Source organism: Salvelinus namaycush, chromosome 16, assembly GCF_016432855.1.
Source record: "Salvelinus namaycush isolate Seneca chromosome 16, SaNama_1.0, whole genome shotgun sequence".
Classification (NCBI taxonomy): domain Eukaryota; kingdom Metazoa; phylum Chordata; class Actinopteri; order Salmoniformes; family Salmonidae; genus Salvelinus; species Salvelinus namaycush.
The window spans coordinates 42,524,604-42,538,167 of record NC_052322.1 but is presented as its reverse complement, the minus strand read 5'-3'; the positions used below and the strand labels follow the sequence as shown (position 1 = coordinate 42,538,167).

Sequence of the window (13,564 nt, the reverse complement as noted above, 5' to 3'; positions counted from 1 at the left end):
TGGAAAAATCTGCAATCAGTATGTAAATATTCAACGCAATTTCGAAAACGTCTAACTGCAATCCACTTGTGCCGAAAACATTCAGATTTCCACTGGGAACGACTCCCCAGACGATACTCACCGCTATAGGGGTGTGTGCGCTATCAATCTGCATTGGAACCAAGGAAGTATCTCACTACCAACTGGTTGTCGCGGACTTCCCACATACATTCTATGTGGGAGCAGAAATGTTGGTAAGATTGGGTGTTAAACTCGATACCATGCACCAAGTTCTTCGGTCTTTGGCGCAGCCAGACCAACATGCCTTGTCTTTCGAACCGGTGCGAATGGCAACCGGGCAGACTATTCCTGAAGCTTGCAAGGTGATAACTGAGTCCGTCATGGTGATTCTAGGCAAGAACCACAGAGGTTTCTGTAAGACTGAACCTGGCGCCCGGATACCGGATGGAAGGCCGCACTCCGTTCTTCCATCCGTCTCCCCGCAACTATTCGGCTTGGGGCTAACTATCAATGGCAACCCGCTGTTGGAACTAACCGCCAGATCCACTTAAACAAACAACAACACAGAGTTACACATGGAATAAACAACATACAGTCAATAATACAATAGAAAAAGTCTATATACAGTTTTTGCAAACGAGGTAGGATAAGGGAGGTAAGGCAAAAAATAGGCCATCGTGGCGAAATAATTACAATATAGCAATTAGACACTGGAGTTTTAAGGGAGGTAATGTAACGTTCTTCGTCGGGCGAAAGAGAGGAGGACCAAACTGCAGCGTGGCAAGTATTCATTATTTTAATGAAAACGAAACTCGAACAAAACAACAAAACTAACGATAAACGAGAATGACACGAAACGAAACAGTCCTGTCTGGTGACATACACATAGACAGAAAATAAACACCCACGAAACACAGGTGGAAAAAGGCTACCTAAGTATGATTCTCAATCAGAGACAACTAACGACACCTGCCTCTGATTGAGAATCATACCAGACCAAACGCAAAAACCAACATAGAAAAACGAACATAGACAACCCACCCAACTCACGCCCTGACCATACTAAAACAAAGAATTAACAAAAGAACTAAGGTCAGAACGTGACAGGTAAGGTAATAAATAGGCCATCGTGGCGAAATAATTACAATATAGCAATTAAACACTGGAGTGATAGATATGCAGAAGATGAGTGCGCAAGTGGAGATACTGGGTGCAAAGGAGCAAAATAAAAATAAAAAAGAACAATATTGGGATAGGGTAGTTGGATGGGCTATTTACAGATGAGCTATGTACAGGTGCAGTGATCTGTGAGCTGCTCTGACAGCTGGTGCTTAAAGCTAGTAATGGAGATATGAGTCTCCAGCTTCAGGGATTTTTGCAGTTCGTTCCAGTCATTGGCAGCAGAGAACTGGAAGGAAAGGCGGCCAAAGGAGGAATTCTCTTTGGGGGTGACCAGTGAAATTTACATGCTGAAGCGCGTGCTACGGGTGGGTGCTGCTATGGTGACCAGTGAGCTGAGATAAGGCGGGGCTTTACCTAGCAAAGACTTATAGATGACCTGGAGCCAGTGGGTTTGGCGGTGAATATGAAGCGAGGGCCAGCCTACGAGAGCATACAGGTCGCAGCGGTGGGTAGTATACGGGGCTTTGGTGACAAAATGGATGGCACTGTGATAGACTGCATCCAATTTGCTGAGTAGAGTGTTGGAGGCTATTTTGTAAATGACATCGCCGAAGTCAAGGATTGGTAGGATAGTCATGCCGTCACCACCCGGTGAAGACCTGTACAATGTCCCCGAACCATATCCTGGTTTCCATGCACAGGTAGTACAACTACTGTCAGAGGCTGACGGTCTTGTCAATGACATGGAAAGGCATCAGTTGAGAGAATTGTTTAACAAACACAGTGAGATCTGGTCGACAGACTCACTGGATTGCGGTGTTATGGGCATTCATGTGGTGCGTATTCCTACGCCACCCGGAACATCTCCTACATTTGTGAGACAATACAAAATTCCGCTCGCAGCATACACAGTGGTACAAGAGATTATCGACTCCCTATTAGCTAAACGGATAATCAACGAATGTAACAGTACGTACAGTGCTCCCGTGTGGCCTGTTCTGAAACCAACGGGTAAATGGCGTCTTACCGTTGACCATAGACAACTCAACAAACTGGTCATGTTGTCTTGTTGGCCAATGACACAGCTCGACCAAGAAATGCCAAAGGTGGCAAACGCCAAGTACTTCTCCACCGTCGACGTGGCGAACAGTTTCTGGACCATGAGAGTCGACCCTTGTGACCAACACAAGTTGGCTTTCTCGTTCTCGAACAAGCTCTTCACATTCAATTGTTGCCCGTTTGTGTATGAGAACTCCCCCTCAGAGTTCAACATCTTCTTGCACAAGGCAATGCCAGATGCAGCGTCCAGGGGTACGATAATCTATGTGGACGACGTTCTCATGAGAAGTGAGACTTGTTCACATCACCTCCACAAGATGGACCATGTTCTTACCCAACTCGGGATCAAAATCAACAACATCCAGTGAAGCTGGAGTGCGCCAAATTCAAATTACAAAATTGTAATATTACACATTCATGAACATACAAGTGCCAACATCATTTAAAAGCTTAACTTCTTGTTAACCTGTTTGGCGTGCAAGCCCGACGTCGGTACACTTATGACAACAGCCAGCTCAAAGTGCAGGGCGCGAAATTCAAAAGATATTTTATTAAAATATTTAACTTTCACACATTAACAAGTCCAAGACACCAGATGAAAGGTACACATCTTGTGAATCAAGCCAACATGTCCGATTTTTAAAATGTTTTACAGGGAAGACACAATATGTAAATCTATTAGCTAACCACGTTAGCAAAAGACACCACTATTTTTACTCCATCAGTTTTTTACTACATCAGTAGCTATCACAAATTCGACCAAATAAAGATATAAATAGCCACTAACCAAGAAACAACTTCATCAGATGACAGTCTGATAACATATTTATTGTATAGCATATGTTTTGTTAGAAAAATGTGCATATTTCAGGTATAAATCATAGTTTACATTGCAGCTACAGTCAGAAATTGCACCGAAAGCAGACAGAAAAATTACAGACACCAACGCCAAATAACTAAATACTCATCATAAAACATTTCTGAAAAATACATAGTGTACAGCAATTGAAAGACAGGCATCTTGTGATTCCAGACAATATTTCCGATTTATCAAGTGTTTTACAGCGAAAACACAATATAGCGTTATATTAGCTTAGCACAATAGCAAACATAACAACAGCATTGATTCAAGGCAAAAATAGCTATAACGTATAAACCACCAAAATATATTAATTGTTTCACTAACCTTCTCAGAATTCTTCAGATGACAGTCCTGTAACATCATATTACACAATGCATATAGAGATTGTTCGAAAATGTGCATATTTAGCGGCACACATCGTGCTTAGACAATGAGAATAGTGTCCATAACGTCAAGCAATCTGTCCGGCGCCATCTTGTAAAGGCACCTTTTCTTATCGAATACTATTCATAAACTTGACAAAAAAAATACAGGTTGGACAGCAATTGAAAGACAAATTAGTTCTTAATGCAATCGCTGAATTACATTTTTAAAATTAACCTTACTGCGCAATACAGGCTGCGATAACGCAAGGCTACACTGCAGGAAATGGCGTCTTATGCATTTGACATTTTTCAACAGAACAATGAATTATCAGCATAAATAGTTCTTACTTTTAGATGAACTCCCATCAGAATCTTGGGAAATGTGTCCTTTGTCCAAAAGAATCGTTGCTAGGTTGGAGAACGTCGTCTTCAACGTTGCAATTAGCTGTAAACAATAGCCATGTGGGCCAGAGATACCCAACTTCCTAAAACGTCACGAAAATAAATACCCGAAAATCGCAATATACTGACATAAACTGATATAATTCGGTTTAAAATAACAACATTACGATGTCTTCAACACCTATATCGAATAAAAACAGAGCCGGATATATCTAGGAGCTAATACGGGAGCTTCTAAAATGACATGCCAAGACCCTTCCTGCGTCAGAGCGAAGAGTGGAAAGATGGGACACTTCGGTTCCAAGCAATTTATAACCTTTGGGACCTACGTAGAAACTCCATTTCAACTCTCCCTATTCGCTGACACCCAGTGGAAGGCGTATGCAGTGCATCTCAACCAATAGAGGACAGGCAAATTAATACACAGGTCTCAGAACAGCCAGCAAAATTCTGCATTCTGACATACACATAGGAAAAAAGTCCAGTTCTGTTTCACCCACAGATATAATTCAAATGGTTTTAGAAACTAGAGAGTGTTTTCTATCCAATAGTAATAATAATATGCATATTGTACGAGCAAGAATTGAGTACGAGGCCTTTTTGAAATGGGCACCTTTTATCTGGCTACTCAATACTGCCCCTTGAGCCCAAAGAGGTTAATCCAACCGCGTTGTCAGATTTCAAAAAGGCTTCACAGCGAAAGCATACCATACGATTGTCTGAGGACAGCGCCCAGCATACAAAAGAATTCAAAACATTTTCCAAACCAGCAGAGGGGTCACAGAAGTCAGATATAGCGATAAAATAAATCCCTTACCTTTGAAGATCTTCTTCAAATTGCAATCCCAAGGGTCTCAGCTACACAACAAATGGTTGTTTTGTTCAATAAAGTCCTTCTTTATATCCCAAAAAAGTCAGTTTAGTTGCCGCGTTTGATTCAGTAATCCACCCGTTCCACTAGTTCAACATGCATACAAAGGAATCCCAAAAGTTACCAATAAACTTCGTCCAAACAAGTCAAACAATGTTTCTAATCAATCCTCAGGTACCCTAATATGTAAATAAATGATACAATTTAAGATGGAATGTAGTATGTTCAATACCGGAGATAAATAACCAGGTGCACACCCTCATCCACGCGCGCCACAAGACTACAGTCAAAATGAGAGCCACCTTGAAAAACTACAACTACAAAATAATTTTTCAAAAAACAAGCCTGAAACCCTTTCTAAAGACTGTTGACATCTAGTGGAAGCCATATGAACTGCAATCTGGGAGCCATTTATTTGTGTATCCAACAGAAAGGTAATGAAATGGACAGTGACCTAAAAAAAAAAAATCTGGATGATTTTCCTTGGGTTTTCGCCTGCAATATCAGTTCTGTTATACTCACAGACATACAGTTTTAGAAACTCCAGAGTGTTTTCTATCCAATGCTACCAATTATATGCATATCCTAGCCTCTGGGCCTGAGTAACAGGCAGTTTACTTTGAGCACGTCATTTATCCGAACTTCCGAACACTGCCCCCTAGCCCTAAGAGGTTTTAGGTCAATTATTTGTAGAGGCTCCTTTGGCGGTGATTACAGCTGTCTTTCTGGGTAAGTCTCTAAGAGCTTAGCACACCTGGATTGTATAATATTAGCCCATTATTTTTTGAACATTCTTCAAGCCCTGTTAAGTTGATTGTTGATAATTGCTAGACATCCATTTTCAAGTCTTGCCATTGATTTTTAAGCTGTGACATTCAATGTCGTCATGGTAAGCAACTCCAGTGTCGATTTGGCCTTGTGTTTTAGGTTATTGTCCTGAAGAAAGGTGAATTCATCTCCCAGTGTCTGTTGGAAAGCAGACTGAACCAGGTTTTCCTCTAGGATTTTGCCTGTGCTTATAGCTGTATTCCGTTTATTTTCTCTCCTAAAAAACTCCCTAGTCCTTGCCGATGACAAGTATACACATAACATGATGCAACCACCACTATGATTGAAAATATGAAGAGGGATATCAGTGATGTGTTGTGTTGGATTTGACCCAAACATAACACTTTGTAATCAGGACAAAATGTTCATTTCTTTGCCACATTTTTTGCAGTATCACTTTAATGCCTTGTTGCAAACATGATGTATGTTTTGGAATATTAGTATTCTGTACAGGCTTCCTTCTTTTCACTCTGTCATTTATTTTGGTATTGTGGAGTAACTACAATGTTGTTGATCCATCCTAAGTTTTCTAATATCACAACCATTAAGCTCTGTAACTGTTATAAAGTCACCATTGGCCTCATGGTGAAATCCCTGAGCAGTTTCCTTGCTCTCCGGAAACTGAGTAGGAAGGACGCCTGTATCTTTGTAGTGACTGTGTGTATTGATACACCATCCAAAGCCTAATTAATAACTTCACCATGCTCAAAGGGATATTCAGCGTCTGCTTTTTTTTTTTTTTTTTTTACACATCTACCAATCAGGGTCCTTCTTTGAGAGGCATAAGAAAACCTCCCTGGTCATTATGGTTGAATCTGTGCTTGAAATTCACTACTCCCCAAATACAGGTGTGCCAGGCTTTTGGCGTCATACCCAAGAAGACTCGAGGCTGTAATCGCTTCCAAAGGTGCTTCAACAAAGTACTGAGTAAAGGGTCTGTAAATGTGATGTTTAATTTTAATTTTTAGGGTTAGGGTTACATTTCTAAAAACCTCTTTTTACTTCATCATTATAGGTGTTGTGAGTAGATTGATGAGGGGGGGGGGACAATTTAATCCATTTTAGAATAAGGCTGTAACGTAACACAATGTGGTTAAAAGTGAAGGGGTCTGAATACTTTCTGAATGCACTGTATATAGTGTATGAACAACACTGCTAAGACTATCAGGTGCCTCACGGAGAATGTCATCTATCGGTGTGTTGTTGCTGTTAGGACTCAGACACAAAGGACACAGCACACCAAGAATTGGTCTAGGAGTCATATTGGGATATTGTTTCAGTCTCTCATGTTTTTTTCTCACTCACAGTGTTCTCAGTGTTCTCAGTGTTCAGTGTTCTCAGTGTTCTCAGAGTTCTCAGAGTTCTCAGTGTTCTCATTGTTCTCATTGTTCTCAGAGTTCTCAGTGTTCTCAATGTTCTCAGTGTTCTCAGTGTTCTCAGTGTTCAGTGTTCTCAATGTTCTCAGAGTTCACAGTGTTCTCAGTGTTCTCCGTGTTCAGTGTTCTCAGTATTCTCAGTGTTCTCACTCAGTGTTCTCAGTGTTCGCAGTGTTCGCAGTGTTCTCAGTTTTCAGTTTTCTCAGTGTTCTCAGTGTTCAGTGTTCTCAGTGTTCTCAGAGTTCACAGTGTTCTCAGAGTTATCAGTGTTCTTAGAGTTCTCCGTGTTCTCAGAGTTCACAGTGTTCTCAGTGTTCTCAGTGTTCTCAGTGTTCAGTGATCTCAGTGTTCTCAGTGTTCTCAGTGTTCAGTATTCTCAGTGTTCTCAGTGTTCTCAGCGTTCTCAGTGTTCTCAGTGTTCAGTGTTCTCAGTGTTCTCAGTGTTCTCACTCACAGTGTTCTCAGTGTTCTCAGTGTTCTCAGTGTTCAGTGTTCTTAGAGTTCTCCGTGTTCTCAGAGTTCACAGTGTTTTCAGTGTTCTCGGTGTTCTCAGTGTTCAGTGTTCTCAGAGTTCTCAGTGTTCTCAGAGTTCTCATTGTTCTCAGAGTTCAGTGTTCTCATTGTTCTCATAGTTCTCAGTGTTCTCAGAGTTCTCAGAGTTCTCAGAGTTCTCATTGTTCTCAGAGTTCTCAGTGTTCTCAGAGTTCTCATTGTTCTCAGTGTTCAGTGTTCAGTGTTCAGTGTTCTCAGTGTTCTCACTCACAGTGTTCTCAGTGTTCTCAGTGTTCTCAGTGTTCAGTGTTCTTAGAGTTCTCCGTGTTCTCAGAGTTCTCAGTGTTCTCAGTGTTCTCAGTGTTCTCAGTGTTCTCAGTGTTCTCAGAGTTCTCAGTGTTCTCAGTGTTCTCAGTGTTCTCAGAGTTCTCAGTGTTCTCAGTGTTCTCATTGTTCTCAGAGTTCTCAGAGTTCTCAGAGTTCTCAGAGTTCTCAGAGTTCTCAGTGTTCTCAGTGTTCTCAGTGTTCTCAGAGTTCTCAATGTTCTCAGTGTTCTCAGTGTTCTCATTGTTCTAAGTGTTGTCAACGTTCTCCGTGTTCTCAAAGTTCTCAGGACTGACTACTTATATACTGGCAATTTCAGGCCTACATGGAAATTAGTGTTTATACTTCAATTTACATGTAGCAACAATTTCAAACTGGTTGCATCACCACTTGGTTTGGCAACTGCTCGTTATCCGGCCGCAAGGAAGCTACAGAGGGTAGTGCGTATGGCCCAGTACATCTATGAGGCCGAGATTCCTGCCATCCAGGACCTCTATACTAGGCTGTGTCAAAGGAAGGCCCAAAAAATTGTCAAAGACGCCAACCACCCAAAACATAGAATGTTCTCTCTGCTACCACATGGAACGCTGTACCGAAGCGTGAGGTCTGGGACCAAAAGGCTCCTTAACAGCTTTTAACCTCAAGCCATAAGACTGCTGAACAGTTTATACAATGGCTAGAATGAATATTTGCACTGACACCCCTACTTTATTTGTATTTATTCTTATTTTTTACACTGACTCTCTAGTACAGGCTAGATGTACACTCAGTGAACTCTAAACACACACTCACACGCACTACTGTACACACACACACACACACACACACACACACACACACACACACACACACACACACACACACACACACACATACACACACACACATACATTCCTTCACACTCTTCACATACACCGCTGGTACTCGCTGTTATCTATGAATAGTCACTTTACCCCTACCTACATCCAGTTAACTGATAGTAAATCATGTTTCATTTAATACGGACTTCAGGTGTCCCTGGTGTTGAATTTCCACCACACACATTTGTCATGATTAGCACAATAAAATGTGTTAATCAGGTTTAAGGAAATGCCACTGGTGTTGTCAGCCAGACCTTCACTGTTCGACCACCACGGAGAAATCAACCATGCATTTGTGAAGCCAGAATTGCCATGGAAATTCACCACTAAGGACTCAGGAACTAAAATTAAATGAAGCAATCTTTATTTTTATTAATGTACGGAGAGGTTTACAAACCTTGGTATAGGTCTACTGAAGCTCTGAAGGGGCAAAGCAAAAAGGTTTTTAGAAATGTATGCATGATTTACGGGTTGGTTCCTGCATGCGACTGGCTGTTATCATTCAGGCTCAGTCCCCAAAGAAACTGAGCAAGGTCACATAGTTTAACTTCCAGAACATACTCTGGACATTCTGCCTATTTGTCTGAAGGGGAGGTTATGACTATGTCCCTTTGTGTATTTACCCAGTCACCTGCACGAACCATGATTACCAGAACAGAGAATGCATACAGGTTGTACAATTCACTGCTATGTCTTCAGTATAAGACATTTTCCACCACATGGACACACCTTGCCTATGGAATAGCTTGTAGACTAAACTTAAACTTGAGACTCTTGTCCCCCTTGCCCATTTTAAATATTTATTGGAGAATTTTTATTTTTGTATTGCTTGTAACTGTTTCATGTAATGCAAGTTCTTGTGCTGTTAGGGGAATAACCTGCGTGTAAATGTAATCTGTTGCTGTATTTTTTTGTGTTATCTGTGATTGTTTTGTTTGTCTTGTTTAGTTTTTTAATCATTGTACCTAAACTGTATGTGTAAACATGTATACGCAGGGCCCAGCTGTAAAAGAGACCTTGGTCTCAGTCTGTGTTCCTTGTTGAAGTAAAGGTATAATAATAATACACTAATAGGATGTTTTGATGAACAAAACTACAGTCTTAGAAAAATGGATTCCAAAACGGTTATCCGACTCGCCACATAGGAGAAACATTTTTGGTTCCAAGTAGAACCCTTTGTGGTCGCAGATAGAACTATTTGGGGTTACTTGTAGAACTCTCTGTGTAAAGGGTTCTACATGGAACTCAAAAGGGTTCTAATTGGAACCAAAAGTGATCTACCTGGATCCAAAAAGGGTTCTTCAAAGGGTTCTCCTTTTGGCACAGCTAAAGAACCATATTAGGTTCTAGATAGAACGTTTCTTTCTAAGAGTGTATAGTATGAGTAGAGAAAGGTGTTGTTGCATATTAGTGAACATGTTTAGGGTAGTGACTGGAAACCACCGATATGCTCTCTGGCTAATCAGCAAGAAGAGGAAGTGGTGCCAAGACTCGTTGAAACTGTTGATACATATTTGTCATGATTAGCACAATACAATGTCTTAATCAGGGTCAAAGGGTTTGTGTGAATTTCAATAGAAACTACTGATGAACATCATTGCATGGACGTGGGAGGAGTTTTGCTGCTTTATGAAAGAGTGCTTCTCCCCTCCAGAGACACGTATTCCACTGTTGCGTCTTTGGTGTTAAACAACTGAACTTCACTCTGAGTCTTGACTCTTAAACAGGTTTATTGCATATTGAATCAGACGTATCAGTTTACTTCAATTACTATCTTCTATAGCCATCCTTAACACTGAGGCCTGCATATCGTTGTATGTAATTACACAATGTCCCTACATAACTCATCTTACTATATGAGGAAATATTTCAGAGCTACATTTTTATTTTGACCAAATAATGAACAAAACATACATATATATATATTTTTTTTAGCTTCCTATATTCTGAAACAGTTGCTTAATCATTTATAAAGTCTAGTTAATCAAGCATGGTATGGGTTTGTTGTTCCCCACGATGGAATTGGGGAGGGGACTACGGATCTGTCTCTGTCCGTCCGTCCGTATGTTTGCTTGTAAGTTAGTAAAACAAGATATCTCAGACAGCACTGGTAAGATTTTGACAAAGCTTGGGTGAATGATTCGTCTTGCCATAGAGATCCAACATTTTACAAAATTACACTGATTGCTCCAAGGTGGGAGTTATGGTAATTAACTGCAATTTGTTAGTAACACACAATAAGTCAATTGGCCCAGGAGGCGGTGCATCATTCGTGGGGTACGACATGTTTACTGTGGCCTTGTTTTCACATGGTTGACTTCAGCCTCCTATTGTTCTGTTTTGAATTCAAAAGTATGATGTTAGTATGATGTTTAATGTGAGGTGAGTAGACTGTTGAGTGTAGTCCTTTACATCAAGCTGTCTCTTCATCTTCAATACTGTTACGTTCCCCAGTTTTTGAGTTGTGGGTTTGTGTATATGTATATTTCAGGAAATGGCTTCCTGGATTCCCCCAAGCAGCTGATTGGTCAGCCCCAGTGCAGATTGGAGCTCTGATCCCGCCCTCTCGTTAGGGGATACAGCTGTCGGCAATTACAAACTCCTTCTGCAGCTTTATAAGCCAGTGTTCCTTTGTTAGGCAGAGAGAGCTTCTTTGATGTCCTGTGTTGCTCAGGGAGAGCTTCTTGGTATGGCTTGTATATTGTAAAGTATTTTGTAGCTGGTCCTGCTAAAAGTATGTTAAAAGGACTGTTTTTGATCATTGAAATTGTTCACTTTACTTTATTATTCAGTCATGTTTTAGGTGTTACTTGACTAAATCTGAGGGTCAGTTTTAATTGGACAGGTACTTTAAAAGTTTGACAGACCCTGTTCTATATTAGACAGTGTCATAATATATTAATGCATACCTGTGAATACTGTAGCCTGTGTTAATGAATATTGTTATATATTAATTAATAAAATGCCATCTATTCTTTCAGATATTTCAAAGAGGCATTTGATTGGAAAGGTGAGTTCCAGCACCATAAACAACTCTCATTCTGAAGTGGAATCTAACATTCATATTCATCATGATTCTTCGTAATTATAGCAACATCAGAATTAATTTTATAAGTGCATAGAGACGTCCTCACTTACACAACAATATGTTTCATTACATATAAGTCACCAAGTTGATCAGGAAGAAACAGCAGGAGGTGCTGGGAGTAGGAGAGGGACTCTGTGGCTTTGAATGTCTGAATCAGTTCCTTGAGTTGGAGGCTTCTTAAATTGATCTGTACAAATTTGTATTTGAGGTTACGTGACGCACACACACATGGCAACCACACTGCATTTGATCGGTGGTGGAGGCACTTCCTTTGAATTCCACGGCATGGACAACGGTGCCACCCTCAAGAAGATCGGAGTGGCGGTGGGAGGCTGGCAGGTCAAAGCTGTGCGGGCGGAGCTGACCGACGGGAAAGTAGCGACTTTTGGAGATGCTAACACTTTCAATGAGTTTGAGTTCAACCTCGGGGAGCGCATCACCAAGCTGTCTCTGTGGGGTAACGGCGCCGGCACACGTCTGGGTGCCATCAAGTTCATGACCAGTCAGAACCGTCAGTTCTTTGAAAAAATGACCAGCTGGGAACTGAAGACTGAGTACACCATAGATGTGGGGTCCGGAATCTGCCTGGGGCTGCAGGGCAGGTCTGGCTCAGACATCGACTGCATGGGCTTCCTCTTCATCAACCATCAAGTCGTCCGTAATGACTGACATGGAGTATCCCACCCTGTCCCTCTTCAAACCCCAGGTGTGTGTAGACGGCTCAGGAATACTCTACCGATGCTCTAACATTAAGGGGGCTGTCCACTTTAAAACATGTAATCCAATATGGGGGTCGACATTCATCAGGCATCTCATTTCTAGGACAGTCATGCCTTATGTTTAATTGGCCTTGGTCAGCAAAATAGCCCCAACACTTTTTAAAAGAGAAAATAATTTTTTACTTTTACTCGTACACATCAGTCCAAGATAGCAAGCACACACCTGTTATTTTTGTTGACTTTCTAAAAATCTATTATCAGTTATTAAATTGTCTTTGTCTTGTTTGAACATCTTGTATCTTTGTTGGTTTTAGGTGACCCCAGAATGTGAAATCCGTGTCTCACCAGAACGACACCTCCTTGGTTCTAGAAAAGTCCATTACATACAGCAAGACCCTGACCAAGACTTCCTCCTGGTCCGTCAGCAACAAGATGGAGTCCACCTTGAGTGTGTCAGTCAAAGTGGGGATCCCAGATCTGGTCGAGGGGTCATCAGGGTTCAGCTTGACCGTGGGAGTGGAGCAATTCACCAGCCTGCACAAGACCGAGACCATAACAGAATCGGGTACCATCAACGTGAAGATCCCGCCAGGGAAGACCATGGATGTTGAGATCACAATGGGGAAAGCAAATATCGACCTCGACTACAGGGCCACAGTAAAAGTCACCTGCATGAATGGCAGTCAGCTGGTCTTCCCATCCAACGGCATCTACACTGGTGTGACTTACACTTCAGTGAGGATGTCCACAAAGGAGAGATGAGTCAAGTGTGTGACTTTATGAATAAAAAGTGCAGTGATAGAAATTGACACCATTACTGATTCTGTGTGCCTTTTCTGTTATTATGATCATTTTTGAGTGATTCTAATTGAACCCAGTTGACCCAGTTCTTTGTCTCAGAAGGTATAACAATAGGTGGGTCTTTCCTACAATCTGGTGCCTTTTGTGTCCAATGACATGTTAAAACCTGTTTGGGAGAAGGGGGGGGGAAGCATTTTCACTTTTGGTTGAATTATTGAACAACATTAATTTAAAGATGTTTATTATGGTTCGACCCCCATTTACCATAAACACGATGTTATGTAACTAACTTGATTTCATAAATTTGTCTTGTGTTTGCCATATCTCCTGTATAGTTTCGACTTCCATCGGACATTAAATAAAATTTGCAAATATTGGTAATTACATTGAGTTCT

The 13,564-nt window shown here is 41.2% G+C and overlaps 1 pseudogene; it reads left to right on the top strand.

The window, feature by feature from the left end:
• The first annotated feature begins 11,877 nt into the window (after positions 1-11,877).
• On the top strand, positions 11,878-13,130 carry LOC120060790 (annotated as a pseudogene).
• The last annotated feature ends 434 nt before the right edge of the window (positions 13,131-13,564 follow it).